We start from the raw sequence: 17472 nt of genomic DNA, 5'->3' as shown, positions 1-17472 counted from the left end.
TAGGTCCATCTGCCATTGTGAGGCTCAAAGCAATGAAGATGATGCCTCCCCAGCTGTTGCCATTGGCTGTGGGTTTCTTGTGATGTCACAAAAGCACTTGGGAACTCAGTGGATATAAAGGCAGGCCAGGGGGAAAGCCCTTTTCTATTTCCATCAGGACACACCTGGCAATGGATATGACATTCAGCACTGCCCAGGTTTCTTCCACTTGGAGGAGGCAAACTGGTGAATGGAAGGAGGCAATCCTCTAGCAGTGGGATGCTAGGCAGCGATAATAAGGCAAGTTTGCTTGCTTGAAGACTGCTGGTATCAGTGGTTGGAAGCTGGCAGACATCTCATGATGGACCTAACAGTAGCTTCTGACACAACAGGACACCGTGACGGAAACCAGAGCGCATAGAAACACAGTTTTCCCTTCCCGCTGCAGAGGTACCTATTTATCTACTTGCGCTGGTGTGCTTTCAAACTGCTAGGTTGGCAGAAGCTGGGACAGAGCCATGGGAGCTCACCCCATTGCATGGATTCGAACCTCTGACCTTCCGATCGGCAAGCCCAAGAGGCTGAGGGGTTTAGATCATAGCATCACCCGCATCCCTGTCTTATATTGCACATTGGGCAAGGATTGTGCCATTCCTCTGTTGAAAGCACATCACTGACATTACATAAAAAGAGCAGTGGAGGCAGTAGTGTGGTGCTTCATTTCCCAAACACCTGGGGTATCAAATCTGCTGTGAAGTCATGCCCTCTGATCCAGCATAATTTCTCCCCAATCTTTCATCCCTGATCAGATAGGCGACGGTGGGTATTCAATGAACATGCTCCAATTCAATCTCATGTTCATTTTTCAGTCTCACTTCCAAAACATTGACACCTGAAAGCAAACTACTGAGATAGCTCAGTTGGTAGAGCAGGAGGTTATTAAACTCAGGGTTATGGGTTCGAACCCCACATTGGGCAAATGTTTCCTGCATTGCAGGAAGTTCAACTCGATGATCCTTGCGGTCCCTTCCATGTCTATAATACTATGTTTATAAGTAATAGAGAGCTCTGACTCAAACTGAGCTCTAGATCTTAGGTACATCAAGCATGAAGTCCTATGAAAGTATGTCATAAGTGTACATAGTATTACTTCAAAGTGAATCAGGATGACTCATTTTATGCTACCCCAATACAAATAATGTTTCTGTGGAAATGAATGCAGGGATGGAGTGTGGGGTTAAGAAGAGTAATGACAGGTTTGTCCAAAGTTGTGAGCACAGCATACAGTTTCTCTTTCTTTCTTTCTTTCTTTCTTTTCCTTCCTTCCTTCCTTCCTTCCTTTATAATTTTCAGTTTTATACATTTCAATAATTTTACAATCATTTTGACATTTCAAAACTTGACTTTCTTCCCCCCCTTTCTGCGGTTCCTTAAATTTATTTCTTATATTTTCTGCATATTCCAAATTAACTTAATTTTGCTCATTTATTCATCTACTTTAAATATATACTCTTATAAAACTACAGGTTATTGCAACAATCCTGCCAATGTTCTTATCTGTTTACAGTTTATTTGTAAATATCAACAAACCATTTCCATTCCTTTTTCAAAAGTTTGTTACCTTGATTTCTCTCCCCCCCCCCCCCCCCCCCGGTATGTTTTGCCATTTCTGCATATTCCATAAGTTTTTGTATCCATTCTTCTTTTGCTGGGACTTCTTCTTCTTTCCATTTTGGGGCAAGTAACATTCTTGTAGCTGTAGTCGCATACATGAATAAATTTCTATAGTTTGCATAGTTCTGTCCCTATAATTCTTAAAACAAAGATTACTGGGGGTTTTTTACAAACATCGTTTTAAACATCTTCTTCAATTCATTATATATCATTTCCGAGTAAGCTTTAACAAGACCACCACATATGATAAAAATAACCTTCTTTCTCTTTACATTTCCAGCACTTATTTGATTTTGATTTATACATTTTTGCCAAGTTGCTCGGTGTTAGGTCCCATCGATATAACATACAACATACAGTTTCTAATGGATATATAAATATCAGTGTGCTTGTTTGTGTGTATGTCAGCACCTTGCATGAGCCTGCTCTTCCACAATCCATAATCATGGATATGTTGTCTGAATAAGGCTGTGGAAACACCATACATTCAAAACACATGAGATCCCCCTAAGAATCCTGGGAACTATAGATAGTGGTGTAGCATGGGTTGCCAGTGTCCGGGACTGTGCAGACGTGGGGGGAAGGGGGAGAAATGGACGGAGTATTCATGCACATTCAACTGCCAAATGGCATCTAGGTCACCCAGGAGATTGCAGCTGCAAAGATAAGAAGAGTCATTCTGTTGTCTGGAGAGGTCACTTCCTGGACGCCTGCATGGAAGCCGTTTTCAACCGAGCCCAGTGATGGAAGCGCACAGAGGCAGCACCGGGTGTCTAATTTTTTCGCCCCAAACAATTTCGCACCCAGGGAACTGCCCCTGTAGACCCCACACTATGCCACTGGTACTAGGAATTATAGCCTTGTGAGGTGTAAACAACAGTTCTCATGATTCTTTGGAGAAAGCCATGTACTTTAAAGGTATTGTGTTCATGCAACCTAAGGCTACTATCTTGCTAAAGAAAGAGAGAAACATTTCAAGATAAATTGGAGACAATGCAAAGCTTGCATTAGGTGGCCAACTCCCAAGAGACTATGATCTACTCACAGAGTTACAAGCTGGCAGTGATCTACCCCATTTTGGGGAGTTCAGGTGAAAGTTGTTGAGGTTTTTTTTTAGGAATGAAAGCCCTGTTTTTAGGGGTTCAGGTCAAGGTGGTTGAGTTTTTTGGGGGGAGCCAGTGATCTAGCACAGACGTCCAGTGGTCTATCGGTAGATCACAATACACCTGTTGGACATGCCATATAGTTAATTTATCAATGCCAATGTAAGAGTTTCTCTTTTTTAAAAAGCATTTATTAATTTTCCAATAAGAACATCTAATTAACATATCAAATCAAATCGAAGTAAAAAACAAAAATAAAAAAGTCCAGTTGTCTTCCAAATTGTAATAATTTTTGTTTTGGCCTCCCATGGTCTGAATTCCGAAGCGCTTTCAACATCATAGTCCTGCTTCTCATCATCATCAATGTTTTTCGTAATTCCATATCACGATTTTTTCCTAATGCCAATGTAAGATTTTCACGCCAAAAATTCTTAGGAACACACAATGCAAGACCAAGGCACAGAAACACCCTTTGCTGGTTTCATCCCTGCGGAAATCAGTTTGGTTTGGCACCAGAGCTTCCTAGCCAGCTTGACAATTCTATCAGATTTGTTACGAGTTCTGAATTTAAGTCTGGGGATCAGATTGCTTTTGCTGGCCCAGGTGCACATTTAGTGGAAGGTGTGAAAGAGATTTCATATGCCCAAACCGTACACATGTCGCCTTCATCTGCACTATTGGGGAATCTTTGCAGGGTTCCTGATCACACGATTGCAGTCTGTGCAGGCACCATTTGAACATATGGAGACCCTTTCCCAACTTTGGCCAAATGTGCGCGCAAGGCAGCAACAGACACAAGTGGATGCAATGCTGCCCGCCTCCTGTAGGCACATTCAAATGTGGGTTGGGGTAAGCTACACATTAACATCCAAGCTCCAGGAGTACAAAGTCATTCTGGCTTGTTAATAATCATGGGCAATGCTGTGAAAGTCAAATCTGGGGTATCTGGGATGGTGTCCTCAATCACTAGTGCTTGGAAGTGTCCAGGAATGATTTCTTTAAAGGAAAAAAAAATCAGACATCTTTATTGAAAGTTCAAAAAGTACATAATTAAGTGGGTCCAAAAAATGATGCCGAATTAGATAGACTATCCGAAAAACTAAAGAACAAACCAAGGAAAGAATTCATTTCAAAATGGGAAGTATTTAAAATATATTTGAAAATTAATAATACTGACTTAAAATCCGTAGAGGCTTTTGAATAATTCCAGCAACATCGTTCATCAGTTATGAGATTTAACATATTTTGGTGTGATTTGAGATAACAGTAACAACATGTATTGGCAGTAAAGAATGGTAATTCGAATTATGGAGTAGATGGGAAGTCAGGTTTAAAAAGAAGAGACCTTTACAGTTTAAGAATTATGAATTTTTTATTAATTCTTTATGTATGGCATGACTGATGGTACTTTCTCTATGGTTTACTTTGTGCTTTTTTGTTGTGTGTCGAGCAAAAAACAAACAAAGTACATAATTACGGTATATGTGCACTAAACATAAGGAAAGAATAAAGGGGACCCCTGACCATTAGGTCCAGTCATGATCGACTCTGGAGTTGCGGCGTTCATCTCACTTTATTGGCCGAGGGAGCCGGCGTACAGCTTCCAGGTCATGTGGCCAGCATGACTAAGCCGCTTCTGGCGAACCAGAGCAGCGCACGGAAACGCCGTTTACCTTCCCGCCGGAGCGGTACTTATTTATCTACTTGCACATTGATGTGCTTTCAAACTGCTAGGTTGGCAGGAGCAGGGATCAAGCAATGGGAACTCACCCTGTTGCGGGGATTCGAACCGCTGACCTTCTGATCGGCAAGTCCTAGGCTCTGTGGTTTAACCCACAGTGCCACCCGTGTCCCTCTGCACTAAACATGGTGAGATGTAAATAAAAGAGAGAGAGAAGAGACAGCACACGCGTAGAAGGGAAAATAAAGGAGGGAGAAAACTCAAAACTGTATACTTTACAAAGGTATTACTGTACTTCACCAGATCTTAATCTATTATAGTGTTTGTAAGAATGGATTCCAAATATCATTGAATTTGTCCATGGCAAGTCTGTGTTTATATGCAAGTTGTTCCTATGTTGAGAGTTTGTATAAGTCTTCAATCCAATCGCAGAAGGGAGACGCATTTTTATTTTTCCAGTTCATCAGTATCAGTCTTTTTGCTGTGGTAAGGGCACTGAGAGTCCATTCTTATTGTCCTTTTGTAAGGTTCCATGAGCTGGGTATATAATTCAAGAGGGTATATAATTTAGAATTAAGGTTACCAGATTTTTTTCAATGAATCCGGGGGCACTTTTCAACTTCAGTAGGAATGATAGGATTTTGTCAGGGGACTGATCTGTAAGTCTGGGGACTGTCCCTGGGAAATGGGGACATCTGGTAACCTTAATTTAGAATATCCTGGGACGATTTCCTGAGTGTTATTCCAGGGGGACTTTCTGATGAATGGCAGCCATAGCTTTCAGCAGTGGTGGGCTTTGGGCTTTCAAATTTCAGCTGTGTTCTGTGTGATGCTAAAATTTGACATTGTGCTTGTGTCGCCCCCTGTGGCACCACGGCCGAGTGCAGCTGAACCAGTCATGCTACCCTAAAACTGCCTCTGCTTCCAGCAAATGATTATCTGACCACTATTGCAGTTTAAAAGCCAATCTCTTTGCTTTCCCCGCCATAGCTGGCTTATAAACAAATGTTATTAAATGAGTTTGCTCTTTAAAAATTATTCCACACATCTAGCGTCATTAGACAAATTGCTTTCCTTACTCCGGTGGTCAAGGGTGAAAGAAAGCCAAACATTTAGGTGCAAATTCAAAAGCACTTAATTACTGCAGTTCAGCGCTGCAAACCTTTGTTCGTCTTGAGTTTGTAATTCCCAGAGAATTACATGGCTAAATGATTTGTGAGGTTTAAAGGTTTGTAAATTCAGGGTGGACCAATGAAAAGCAAACATACAACTTTAATAACCAGACACAATTCGCCACTGCCATGTTAAATGTTAAAAACTACTGACCCTCTGGTGACTCAATATCAGTGTTGCCCACCGCATTTAGGAGGTGATTTTTTTTGCAAATTTCTCCTATAAGGGGTCTTAAAAAAATATGTTTCTGGGTCTGAGGAATTCATATCTGCTATTACGGTATATTTGTGATTGGACAGTATTTAGCTTGGTAAGTCAATGCTTGGGGAAGAAGCACATAAACTGCTTTTGGAAAACCAAAGAATTTAAATTTTACCTTCTGAAAATGTCAGGTAATGCTAAATAATTATAATAATAAATAAATATATTAATATATAAGTGCAAGTACTTTGCAATTATTTTTAATTATTTCTATGCACATTTTACTTACCAAGCAACACTACATTATATTGATTTATACCAATTCAACTAAAATACATTTTGAATTCCCAAGTCATGATACAACAACTTTTTAGCACCCATCATTTTTGGAATTTGAAAGTTGAAAAATTCAGCACACATGAATTCAGCAGGTGGCCAGAGGCTGAGGTAAAATAGTTTGGTTAAAGGAGGGCTGAACACCAAATCTCTACCCCCTGAATAATGCCTCATTTTACTCTTTTTAGTTTTTGCCTCTGCCAGAGAAAAAACTAAACTGCAAACTTGAACCAGCAGATTCATCAACTAAAGCTTGAGCTGTTTAAATTGGTGATGGCCAATATTAACCAGCACTTTGTGTGTTGGGGTGCTGTTGCTACTTTGCAACTTAGTGTCATCAGTCTGGATGCTCTCTTATATGTATATTTGTAGGTATCACAAATCCATCATATGTCCCCTGTGCTTTCTTATCCAAAAGGAAATTTCTCACGCTTGGGGAAGTGGAGAGCGCATATCAATAGATACAGGGTTTCCTTTTTCATTCTGTGCAGTTATTGTGCAATGTTTGATGTTTCTTCACACTCAGCAGCCCCAGTAAACAAGTATTGCCTCATGTACACTGGGTTCAGTTACAATGTAACCATCAATTTATTTCGGCTTGCTACTAGTAAATATACATTAAGAGTACAAACAGTACCCATTTGGCTTTAGCAGTGTTCCAGATGTGGACTGATGCTATGATTAATCCTATTAACAACTGTTAAAGGTAAAGGTAAAGGTACCCCTGCCCGTACGGGCCAGTCTTGACAGACTCTGGGGTTGTGCACCCATCTCACTTAAGAGGCCAGGGGCCAGCGCTGTCCGGAGACACTTCCGGGTCACGTGGCCAGCGTGACATCGCTGCTCTGGCGAGCCAGAGCCGCACATGGAAACACCGTTTACCTTCCCGCTGGTAAGCGGTCCCTATTTATCTACTTGCACCCGGAGGTGCTTTCGAACTGCTAGGTTGGCAGGCGCTGGGACCGAGCAGCGGGAGCGCACCCCGCCGCAGGGATTCGAACCGCCGACCTTTCGATCGGCAAGTCCTAGGCGCTGAGGCTTTAACCCACATTAACAACTGTTAGACCAGGTCAATTTGCAGTTGGCTGTATGCAAGGAATGCTATTCCTAGCCGTACATCTTCTTATTCCGTAATGCTAGGAATCATTTTTGTTAGGGGATTGCCTGAGAAAGTTGGTTACCTTCAGTCATTTTAATACCAGTGTCTTGCCTACGGTAATGGACTGGATGAGAGCCTACAAACTGAAGCTCAATCCAGATAAGACAGAGACACTGTTGGTGGGTGGTTCCCTAGACCAGATGGCTAGGAGGTTGCCTGCTCTTGATGGGGTTACACTTCCTCTGAAGGAACAGGTTTGTAGCTTGGGGATACTCCTGGATCCTTTGCTGTCGCTCGAGGCTCAGGTGGCCTCAGTGGCCCAGAGTGCCTTCCATCGGCTTTGGCTGGTGGCCCAACTATGCCCTTATCTAGCCTAACTACTGTTGTCTATGGTCTGGTAACCTCAAAGTTAGATTACTGCAATGCGTTATACCTTTGGCTGCCTCTGAAGATGATTTGGAAACTTCAGCTAATGCAGAATTCAGCTGCCAGGTTGCTCACCGGTGCAAGACGGTTTGAGCATATTACACAGATCCTGCACTGCCTACCAATTAGTTTCTGGGCCCAATTCAAAGTGCTGGTTTTGACCTATAAAGCCTTAAACGGCTCAGGGCCGCAATACCTCAAGGACCGCCTCTTTCCATATGAACCTACCCGGACCATGAGACCATCTTCTGAGACCCTTCTTCATGTGCCTCCTCCTCAAGAGGTCCAGAGGGTGGCAGCACGAGAACAGGGCCTTCTCTGCAGTGGCTCCTCATCTGTGGAATGCTCTCCCCAGGGAAGTTCGCCTGGAGCCTTCATTATACACCTTTAGGTGCCAGGCAAAAATGTTCCTTTTTAACCAGGCTTTTGGTTGTCCTGATCGACATCCTATGCCCTTTTAAAATGTGTTTCTTGGGCGGGGGGGGGGGGCTATTGGATGGTTTTATTTTTATTATGTATTCTGTGGTTTTTTTTATCTTGATTTTATTTTGTGAATGGTCCTGAGACCCCAGGGTATAGGGCAGTATATAAATTCAATAAATACCACCACCACTACTACTAATACACTAAATATTGGAGACACAATACATCTGTGACATAAATCCATAATGTTCTCTAGTTATAAATATGGGTATCCTCTCAGCATATAATTTTCATGAAGAGACTTGAAAGTAAATGCTTCATGGTATATGCAATGCTACATTTGTATGAAGCTTCAGTATGATTTCCATTAGATTATAACATCCTTTCACAGTTTTGCTGGTTTCTGTTATGCTGCATCTTTTCTATCCTTCTTTAGCAGAACTAAATTTAAGATCCGGCAGGCACCACAGGAACATCAGATTATTTATTTAATTAATTTTACTGCCAAACAATGTGCTCCTGTTGAAAGTCAGTCAAGGGATGCTTTTGCAGCCTTCTGACTAGTCCTGGAGGTGATGGTTCTAGGGGCAAACGTTGGCTGCAGCAAAAGGAATTGTAGATCTGCAGCCACCATTTTCATAGGTAAAGTTAAAGTTAAAGGACCCCTGGATGGTTAAGTCCAGTCAAAGGCGATTATGGGGTTATGGCGTTCATCTCACTTTCAGGCCAAGGGAGCTGGCGTTTGTCCACAGACAGCTTTCTGGGTCATGTGTCGGGCATGACTAAACCACTTCTGGCACAACAGAACACTGTGATGGAAACCTGAGCACACAGAAATGCCATTTACCTGCCTGCCATGGCGGTACCTCTTTATCTACTTGCACTGGCATGCTTTCGAACTGCTAGGTTGGCAGGAGCTGGGACAGAGCAACAGGAGCTCACTCTTTCGTGGGGATTCGAACTGCCGACCTTCTGAGCAGCAAGCCCAAGAGGCTCAGTGGTTTAGACCACAGTGCCACCCACGTCATAGCAGCTGGTGGGAGGAACATTAGGCTGGGAGAGAGGAAGAAGATGGTGTGCTTCCCCTGCCATGCAAAGTCATCATCAGTTAGTCCTAATGAGCTGGTCTAACCATGTTTTTTTATAAGGCATTAGTGGCAAGGCTGCTTTATGCTAAATTAGAGAAAAGAAACGAAACCCTTTGCTTAAAATAATGACTTTTCCCCAGTGCAATGCTGTTTAAGAGGTTGAATGGCTTGACTGGTGTCAGCTAAACCTATGCGTCCAACATACGGTAATTAAATACTAAACATCATTTGGGATTGATTTGCACTAGTAACTGAGAATGCTGAAGTTTCACATACCGGTTCCAATCCCTCGTCTACACAATTCTTAGTAATTCATGGGAGTGATTCACATGCCAGATCCCAGGATAGAAGTTAGTGCCTTCATGAGTCATTCTCTAAACACAAAGATGTACAAAAGCATCACTCAAAATAGATTTGCAGTTAACTTAATACACAATATTTGTGAGTCCAAAAGGGGCTGTCTGTTCCTGCTCATTCAATATGTGGTCCCTTTCAGGTTGCCACAACCAACCCTTCAACTGCCATGCTTTCCTTAATGTTCTGGGGTTGTATTGAACTTTTGCAAGCCATGTCCCAGTGGGAGTGGGGAAGCCCCAAGACTGGGCGGAGGAACCTTGCATTGCTCACGCAAGCAAGGCTCCAAGTATGGGGTGTTTTTTGCTTTATGACATTTTTCAAAATGGAAAGTTAACAGAAATGCAGGCCCAGATGACACCATCTTATTTTGTAGATTATCTTTTTGCATTTTAGTGAGTGATTCACTGTACAACCATAGCAGATTGGGGTTTCATCTGCCTTTTTTTTTTTTAAAGGGAGAAAAAAAGGATCCTATCACAAAATTAACAATATGCATTGATTTCCTAGCTCAGTGATGTGATGATGTTTTCATTCTGCAAATGTAATGGCTGTGTTGCGAGAAATTAGGTCAGTGGAACTTAAATTAGCAGAATCCTTCATCCTTGTAGTTCACTGAATAAAGACGCTAGGTCTACTCTCTTGCATACATTATAGGCTTTTTCGCCTGTAGCATAAAGTGCCAGCTGACATAACAGCAGGAAACACACCAAGCAGTCTATCTTCAGTAGGCTTCTTTGGTAACCAAAGGTAAACCTAATTCACTGGCAGATTACCCATCTGCCCTGCCTTGGTGGCAAATATGCGTTGATAATGACAAACCATGCAGTGCAGCATCTTGCGCAATATAATTTCTCACTTGCAATATAATTTCCGTCTCGTGTTTACAGGCACATGCTCCAATATTCTAGGTAGTGACATTTGGGTTCCTTTTTAAACTTAGTTTGGATGTTAAACAGAAGGATCAGAATATAAAACAAAAGCTCCATTTGCTCTCGTTTTGGTTGATTGCTTCTGGAGCTAACATTTTCTTTCACACGATGGGAAGCAGAACCAGTACATGCCCATATCCAACACCCACCCATTTTACACGATGGTGGAATTTTAGACTCTGGACTGAATAGTTCTACAGAAAATGCCCCTTTAGATGGCAACTGTGTGTATTACCAGCCCTGAGAGCTCCCTTGTTTTGCAAGCCAACATCTATTCCTGCCCTGAGCTCTGGAAACGCAAAGCATAATTCTCTCCCCCCCTACACACACATGGGCATCTCTTTCCCCTCCCTCCGCCGCCGCTTTTCGCAATTCCGTTCCCAACATCTCGCGGCTGAAACACTTGGCGATCTTCTGAAGTAGTCGGAAATACTTGGCGATCACATATTTCTACGCGCGCGCGTTGGCAGCGACTTCAGCGACTCCCTCGCGCGGACGTTCAAGGAGCGCAGCAGCCGCCGCCAGGGCTTTCCTTTTATGTTGCAATCGGGGTGGGTGGCTCCGACCCACCGGCGTCCTGCAATGCGACCCACAACCCTGCCCAGCGCGTTGCAGCGCCAGCCTGGGAGCCCAGCGACAAGCAGTAGGCCGAGTCTCCACCTTCACTCCAGCCTCTCCGGCTCTCCATTGGGCCATTACGTAAATGCCAGCAGCTTTCTCCTTTCTCCCTCCTTCTCCTCCTCTCTCTCACCCCTCCCCACCTCCACCCCACCCCCAGTTTCGCCTAGTTATGCAATCCCCAGCAGCAGCGCGCACATCCACTGTAACGCACACACAAACACATAGAAGGAGGGGAAGCGTCCGAGGAGAGAGCGAGAGGAAGAAAGGGCGGAGCAGGGAAGGGGGTTCACTTCGAGTCTGGCCCTGCCCTTGTCCCTTCCCCCCCACTCCGGGCGCATCCATTGGCCCTTCCCGGGAAAGCGGAGAGCTCCGATTGGGGCCCGGCAGCCGCCACTCACCGCCCAAGCTGGCATGAGGAGTGTGCGTTGTGAGGAGCGTACAGTATTGACCTACTAACACAGATCTCTCTCCAGCGGCGTCGGCTGCGGCGTCGGCAGAAGGCGCGTTCCTCGGCTGCGCCCGGCTTCTCCACTCTCTCCCGAGCGCACATTCTCCTCCTGGCGCGCGACGGGGAGGACGTCTGCGGGCTGCTCCTGCTGCGAGGGTCTTTCTCTCTCTCTCTCTGCCTGCCTGGCCCCTGCTCTCGCTGCCTGGTTGTAGTCAAGGACCTGCTCGCCTCTCGGCCCCTCTCCAAAGCGACCGGCTCCGACGGGAAGCAGATGCGGACGGGATCTCCGGCGAGCGAGGCGCGCGCTCGGCCCCTCTCGGCCCGAGCAGCTTGCCCAGGTACAGGAAGCTTCCGTCGGGGAAATCGCTCGTCTGAAGGGGGTCCTTCTCCCCCCCCCCCACCCCGCCCACCTTCCCTCGGTCCTTTTCCGACGAGACTCACTCTGTCCTGGGGTGCGTTTACCCTTCTCTAGACACGGGTTCGTCGGAGAAATTCGACCCTCTCCATGCGCCCGTCTACCTAGCAGTAACTTTTCTCGCCCTCTGGCACGTCAGCGCCGCCGGGACTCGCCGCCTGAAGGCGGCCGCTTTGATTGCAGCCCCCCTCGGAGCAGCTTCCCCGGCTCGGCTGGCTCAGAGCTCGGCGCTGCGCTTACATAATAAGATGCCTCCTCCGGGGTGGAGGGAAATCAGAATTAGGGAGCAGGAGGAAAGCTCAGAGATCTTGCCACCATTCCTTCTTGTATGAGCAGGGAGTGGTGGGGGTGGGGAGATGGATGGTAAGCGAGGACATGGATGGGAGGGTTGGCTGAAGGAATCGTTGACGGGCAGCAAAGGATTAGGGAAATGCCTTGTTAATAGTGGCATGCGCCTTGGAAGAAGAGTTATTTGAAACGCACCCGTTTCCCCCTGGGGAGCATCTGAAGCGCGGGGCTTGTTATTTCATCTCCGCGCATTGCATAATCGGTCCACGGCGAGTTATTGGCGAGCGCTTCAGAGGAGGTGAGCGTGCAGTGCTTTGGTAATTTTGGTGCAGCGTTAGGGAATACGGTTCCCATTTACACATCTCATCTATTTCTGGATATCTTAGGGAAGGTCTGCTTTTTTAGAATAAAAAAAAAAGCCCCATGATGAACTGGTGCTGCGCGTGAGATTCCTTGTTTATTCCTTACGCTGCGTTCTTTTAAGCTGCTAGAGAAAGGAAGACACGTAACAATCGCCTGATTCGGGGCTGTTCTGATGTATGTTATGTGTATGTGGGGGTGGGGGTGGGGGAGAATTCGGTTTATATTGGCCCGTGCCTTTTGCTCCCTCTTGGCAGCTGGTTTTCAGGCACTGCGTTTCCTGATCGTTCCTGGAAATGTTGCATTATGCAACCACGGCATTCGCTGGCGGCCAGGTTAGGCAGCTAATTACGCGATTTGATAAATCTCGCCACAAAGAAACTAGAGCAATCTCGGCCTTAAAATAAAACCACGATTTCCAATGTCATCGCTCTTGCATCTCCCTCCCCTGTCGGAAAGTAGATCGCTGCTGCGTAAGTTGGGGAAAGGCAGCTCGGCTTGTTGAATGTGTGCCACGTCCCTTAAAACGAAAATTGTGCACGTCTATATTTAGCCCTATCACATTTGAGCAATTGTGGCTCCGTGGGCTATTTCTGGTCTTTTCTCCAGAGCTGTGCAAATAGACGTTCAAGGACATTTGCTGGCGTTTTCAACTACACGCCTTGGGAGACGTTTTGATAAGGCTGGTATTTTTAGGAAGGCATTTCGCTCACACATCAAGTGGCTTGGTAGGTGTTGGCTTTCGTACATGATTCACCCTCCTCCATAGAGATATATATACATACATACATACATACATACATACACACACACACAAGCTTGTTACGCATTTCGGGGAAAAGTGAGAGGTGCCTCTGATTTCGTCGTAGCCCCTGCAATTTGCAACCAAGAACGACAAAGTCGGGCTGGCGCGGGGGGCGAAAGGCGGAGGGGGAGGGTGCGCGCGGGGTGCGGAGTCTTTATTTCAACATATGTGACGGTCGGCGTAACGTTGCAAAACACACACCCAACAACAATGCCCAGCCTGATTTAGGTCAGTAGCACATTTCAGATGGCCAGAATCCCAGCGTGCGATCGAAATCTATGCCACTCTCGCAATCGTGTCGTTTTGCAACTATTAAACCCGTCTGGGTGGGGGTGGGGGCTTGCTTTTTCTAAAAAAAAAAAGGCGGGGGGGAGAGAAATCCTGATGCTGAATCACTCTAAAAATATAAGAAGGTTCAGAAATCCAAGGTTTGCGCGGGGGTGGCGAGGAGTTCGGGTTCGACAATTGTTGATTTTCTGCTAGTGGCTCTTTTAATGAGAGAGAGAGCGAGGTCTTTCTGTATTCGAGTCCGAGCTCTTGCCCAGATTAACAAGGGTCCCACTGCGACCCCATAGAAGTAACCGGCGCGTAATTCGGGTGCGTTTGTGCGTTCAGAGGACAGCTAAGAGGTGCAGAGCCGGGAGGGGAAGAACTCCTTCTGGACTCGGGAGAGCCCGGCGCTTCTCCCAGGCCGGGGGCGTCGGGCAACGAGGGAGCTTGCGCTGCCTGCCCGCCTGCCGCCCGAGGGCTCTCGAGCCGCCTTAGGCGTTGGTTGTTATGACTGGGGCCGGAGCGCGCGTTGGAAGGGGTCTGGATGGCGCTGCCGCCGCCGCGCTTTGCATTCCTTTGTTCTGCGAAGGGGGGGTGGAGAGAAGGCGAGGCCGAGCTCCGGGGAGTGAGGCGGGGAGAGAGGGCGCACAAGAGGAGGAGACAGGCGGGCTGGAGCGGAGTCGGCGAGAGGAGTAAATAAGGCAGGAGAGCGGTCGTTTTGCACGGACAGGGAGCGCGAGCAGAACAAGCTGGCCCCGGGGAGGGATGCGGCTCCAGTCACGTAGTGTGTGTACTCGCTGTTGCAACGACGGGGGGCGGGCCCAAGAGCTCCTGGCTCTGGCTTCTCCACCCTCCCGGGCCCCGCTTTCTCTCCGCCCCTCCAGACTTGGCAACGGAGCTGGCAGCTCTCACGTTTCCTCCCGAAACAGAGCGAAGGTCGGGCGCGCGCGTGTTTGACGGCGACCCCGTCCGCTTTTGCGCCTCCTTGGGCAGCCCGGAATGCCGCCCCTCCTTGGGCGCAATTGGCTGGCGAGTTTTCTTTCCAGAATTTTTGCTCTTGCGCAAAAGCGTATGGGCGTTTGCGCGCGCGCTCATTACCTTTCATGTAAACTCTGCGGAAAAGTCCCAAACACCCCATCGTGTGTATAAAGGATGCCTGTTTAGCTCCCCTATAGCATGGTGGTTTCTAAGTAAAAACACAAAAAACCCCAGCCCCCCTTCCCCTTTCCTTGGCCCAAGCCTTTCCTCGGAGATTTTCCACAATTCAGACATCTTAACCAGGTCAGTGTTACGGGGGGAATGGGGGCAGCATTAATTCCTGTAAGGGGTGCTTACTGGAGGTGGAATAATTACTTGTTAAAACAACAGGGATGTGTGATGAGACTCATATCCATTTGCAGATTCTTACCCCCCCAAAAAAAGGAAGTAAGGTGGCATACTGCAGGTGGCATTTCCAGAAAGGAAAGGATTTAACTACTGTTGCCAATGGTGTTATTAGTTTGGTAATTTCCCAGCATATTCAAGAGTGCTGCTGGGTTTTGGTTTTTTACAGTAGCTATAAAGTAATTATTGTTAACTGCTGCCAGGAAAACAAGCTTTGCCAGCACACTTCAGTGCATTTTTACTCAGAGGTAATTCCTGCCTTACGGATGGTACTTGTGTTGAGTAGAGCTTACTCCCAGGTCATGAAGGTTGTCTGCATACTTCACCTTTAAAACACACTCTTTCTCTCAAAGCATGTTGGACACTGTAGCAGGGCTGAACAATGTCCAGTTTTCAACATCGTGATTTATCACCAGCTGTTTATTGGATGTACCGATATATCATGATGTCTCAAAAAAGGATGGAACTATGTAGTGGTGAATGGGGTAATGTCTGGGCAACTGCTACTACTTAGGAGTCTAAAATGGATACATTTTTACTTACCTTTAACATAGTGTTGCAACTGTTATTTTGTAGTACAGAGCAACAGGGGTGGCAGGAATGAGAGAAGCGAAGACCGGCTTCACGCTTTTTCTCACATTGCATTTTTTTACATAGCACGCACACACACACATTACTGTTCACAAGATATCGTCATGCCAAATATTATGAAGCTGTTACCACAATGTGGACTCCAAACAGATTTTGGACGATGCACTGATATATTGCCCAGCCCTACACTGTAGTTTGTTAAGAGTTGCCAGGAATTGTAACCTGGTAAGGGGTGAACTACAGTGCCCAGAATCCTTAGAGAGAAGCAATGTGCTTCAACTTTAATGTTTAGCGTATACACAGCCTTAGTGTGCCGAGGACCAGGCAAATCCTGGGGATTAGGCCCTAAAGGACTGGGGACTAAGTATGGCAGCAGTTAGTCTAGTTATATATGTTGCCCAAGTCAAAGCATTTCCATGATTTCAAAACAACTGTATTCTACTGGTGGAAGGAAGAAATGAAGGGCTGTAATACAGTGGCAGGGCATCTGTGGAGAGCTGCTTGTCTGATAATCTGGAGAGACATTTCCAGCCAGTATAGATGGTTTAACTTAGTATGAGGAGCATCTTATGATCAGAGAATAATTCCAGTGGTAAATGTTACACAGCCAAGTCGTGACAGATGACCTCAGGTGTTGTGTCACAGGGGTTATTAACCTTTGTAGCTATTACCACACAAGTGTATATAGTTAAGAAAAACTCCAGCAGCATTGCACTTATATATATATATATATTTACTTTACCTATCATTTTAAGTCTGTATTCTCACCCATTATAAGGATTAGAAATGTTTGGGTTATTTCCCCCTTCTATCGTCTGATGCTCCCTGTTTTTGTTGTAAGAATTCCTGGCAGTTTAACACCCTCCCCCCTCATTTCACAGAAATCTGGCAGTGCTGATAACCTTGCAAAGAAGTTTAGGAAGTCTTGACTTCAAATGCTTTGCCATTATGTCTCTGGGCTGATCCAAAGCTTGCTGAAACTGAGTAGGCAGCTTCACTGCTGACTTCATTGTATTGGTGCCAATCTGAAGGCTGTAGTTCTGAGTCAGGCACCCAAATAATGACATTGAAACAAATGTTAATGTGTTGCTATTTAAAAGCATGTATTTTTGGCTAAACCTTTAGGGCTAATTTTTCCAACCTTTTAGAGCGAGGAGAGAGAAAATATGACTATGTCGCATTACTATGGCCACATTTTCATGTTATTTTTAAAATGAGTACCCATATTTCTGCACATAGAGAACTTGATGTAATCTGTCAGTGGGACATTTCAGAAGTTGAGAAACACGTGTAACATACAGGCATACTGATTAAAGAGTTGGAAAACCTGAGGATTGAAGCAACAGCATGCTTGGACAGTGGTCTCAAGGCCAAGGATAATAACCCTGTGTACCACGATCAATTTGGCTGGAGTCACCATTAGTCTGGAGATGATGCATCACCACTGTTCTCCCAGCTCTGCATTGCCATGGAATAGATACACACCACCATCTCATCCCTATAGAAGCTTCCACAATGGTCTGTGAGATAACAGAGAATCTTGGTGATGCCACTCACTTCCTGCCTTGCCACTGTTAACGCTTTTGTTCATTGCTCATTCCTGCCTCAACATTCCCCCCCCCCCCCGACGCTCAGCTTTTGTGCCCATTGTAGCAAGGATTACTCATAGTATATATGTACTCTAAAGCTATTTGCATCCTTAGAGGAAGATGCTGCACCTCACCACCCAGAATTATGGTATCTACTCTTCAGGAGTCTTAAATTTTAGTCCCTTATGTTGCCATGATTTCATACCTTTTCCTAATGGTCACAACCCAGCTGG

General features: G+C 45.6%; 1 protein-coding gene and 1 long non-coding RNA gene across 3 annotated transcripts in view; one reads left to right on the top strand and one right to left on the bottom strand.

Annotated features, from left to right (window-relative positions):
* Nucleotides 1-2031: 2031 nt before the first annotated feature.
* Nucleotides 2032-11619, bottom strand: LOC307226880. 2 transcript variants are annotated; one of them, XR_013843648.1, is made up of 3 exons: nt 11489-11554; nt 9460-9557; nt 2032-2309 (listed from the first exon to the last, which is right to left on the bottom strand). It is a non-coding gene; the product is annotated as an uncharacterized lncRNA (long non-coding RNA). The 2 variants fall into 2 exon arrangements; XR_013843647.1 differs by lacking the exon at nt 9460-9557 and having other exon boundaries at nt 11489-11619.
* NFIL3 (nuclear factor, interleukin 3 regulated) overlaps nt 11589-17472 on the top strand; it is a 22490-nt gene continuing 16606 nt past the window's right edge. The window contains exon 1 of the mRNA XM_079995674.1: nt 11589-11876. The gene's annotated coding sequence lies outside the window, so the exon portion shown is untranslated. The remainder of the gene's footprint in view (nt 11877-17472) is intronic.

The sequence above is a fragment of the Podarcis cretensis genome (assembly GCF_951804945.1).
Source record: "Podarcis cretensis genome assembly, chromosome: 11".
Classification (NCBI taxonomy): domain Eukaryota; kingdom Metazoa; phylum Chordata; class Lepidosauria; order Squamata; family Lacertidae; genus Podarcis; species Podarcis cretensis.
This window is presented reverse-complemented; position numbering and strand designations above follow the sequence as displayed.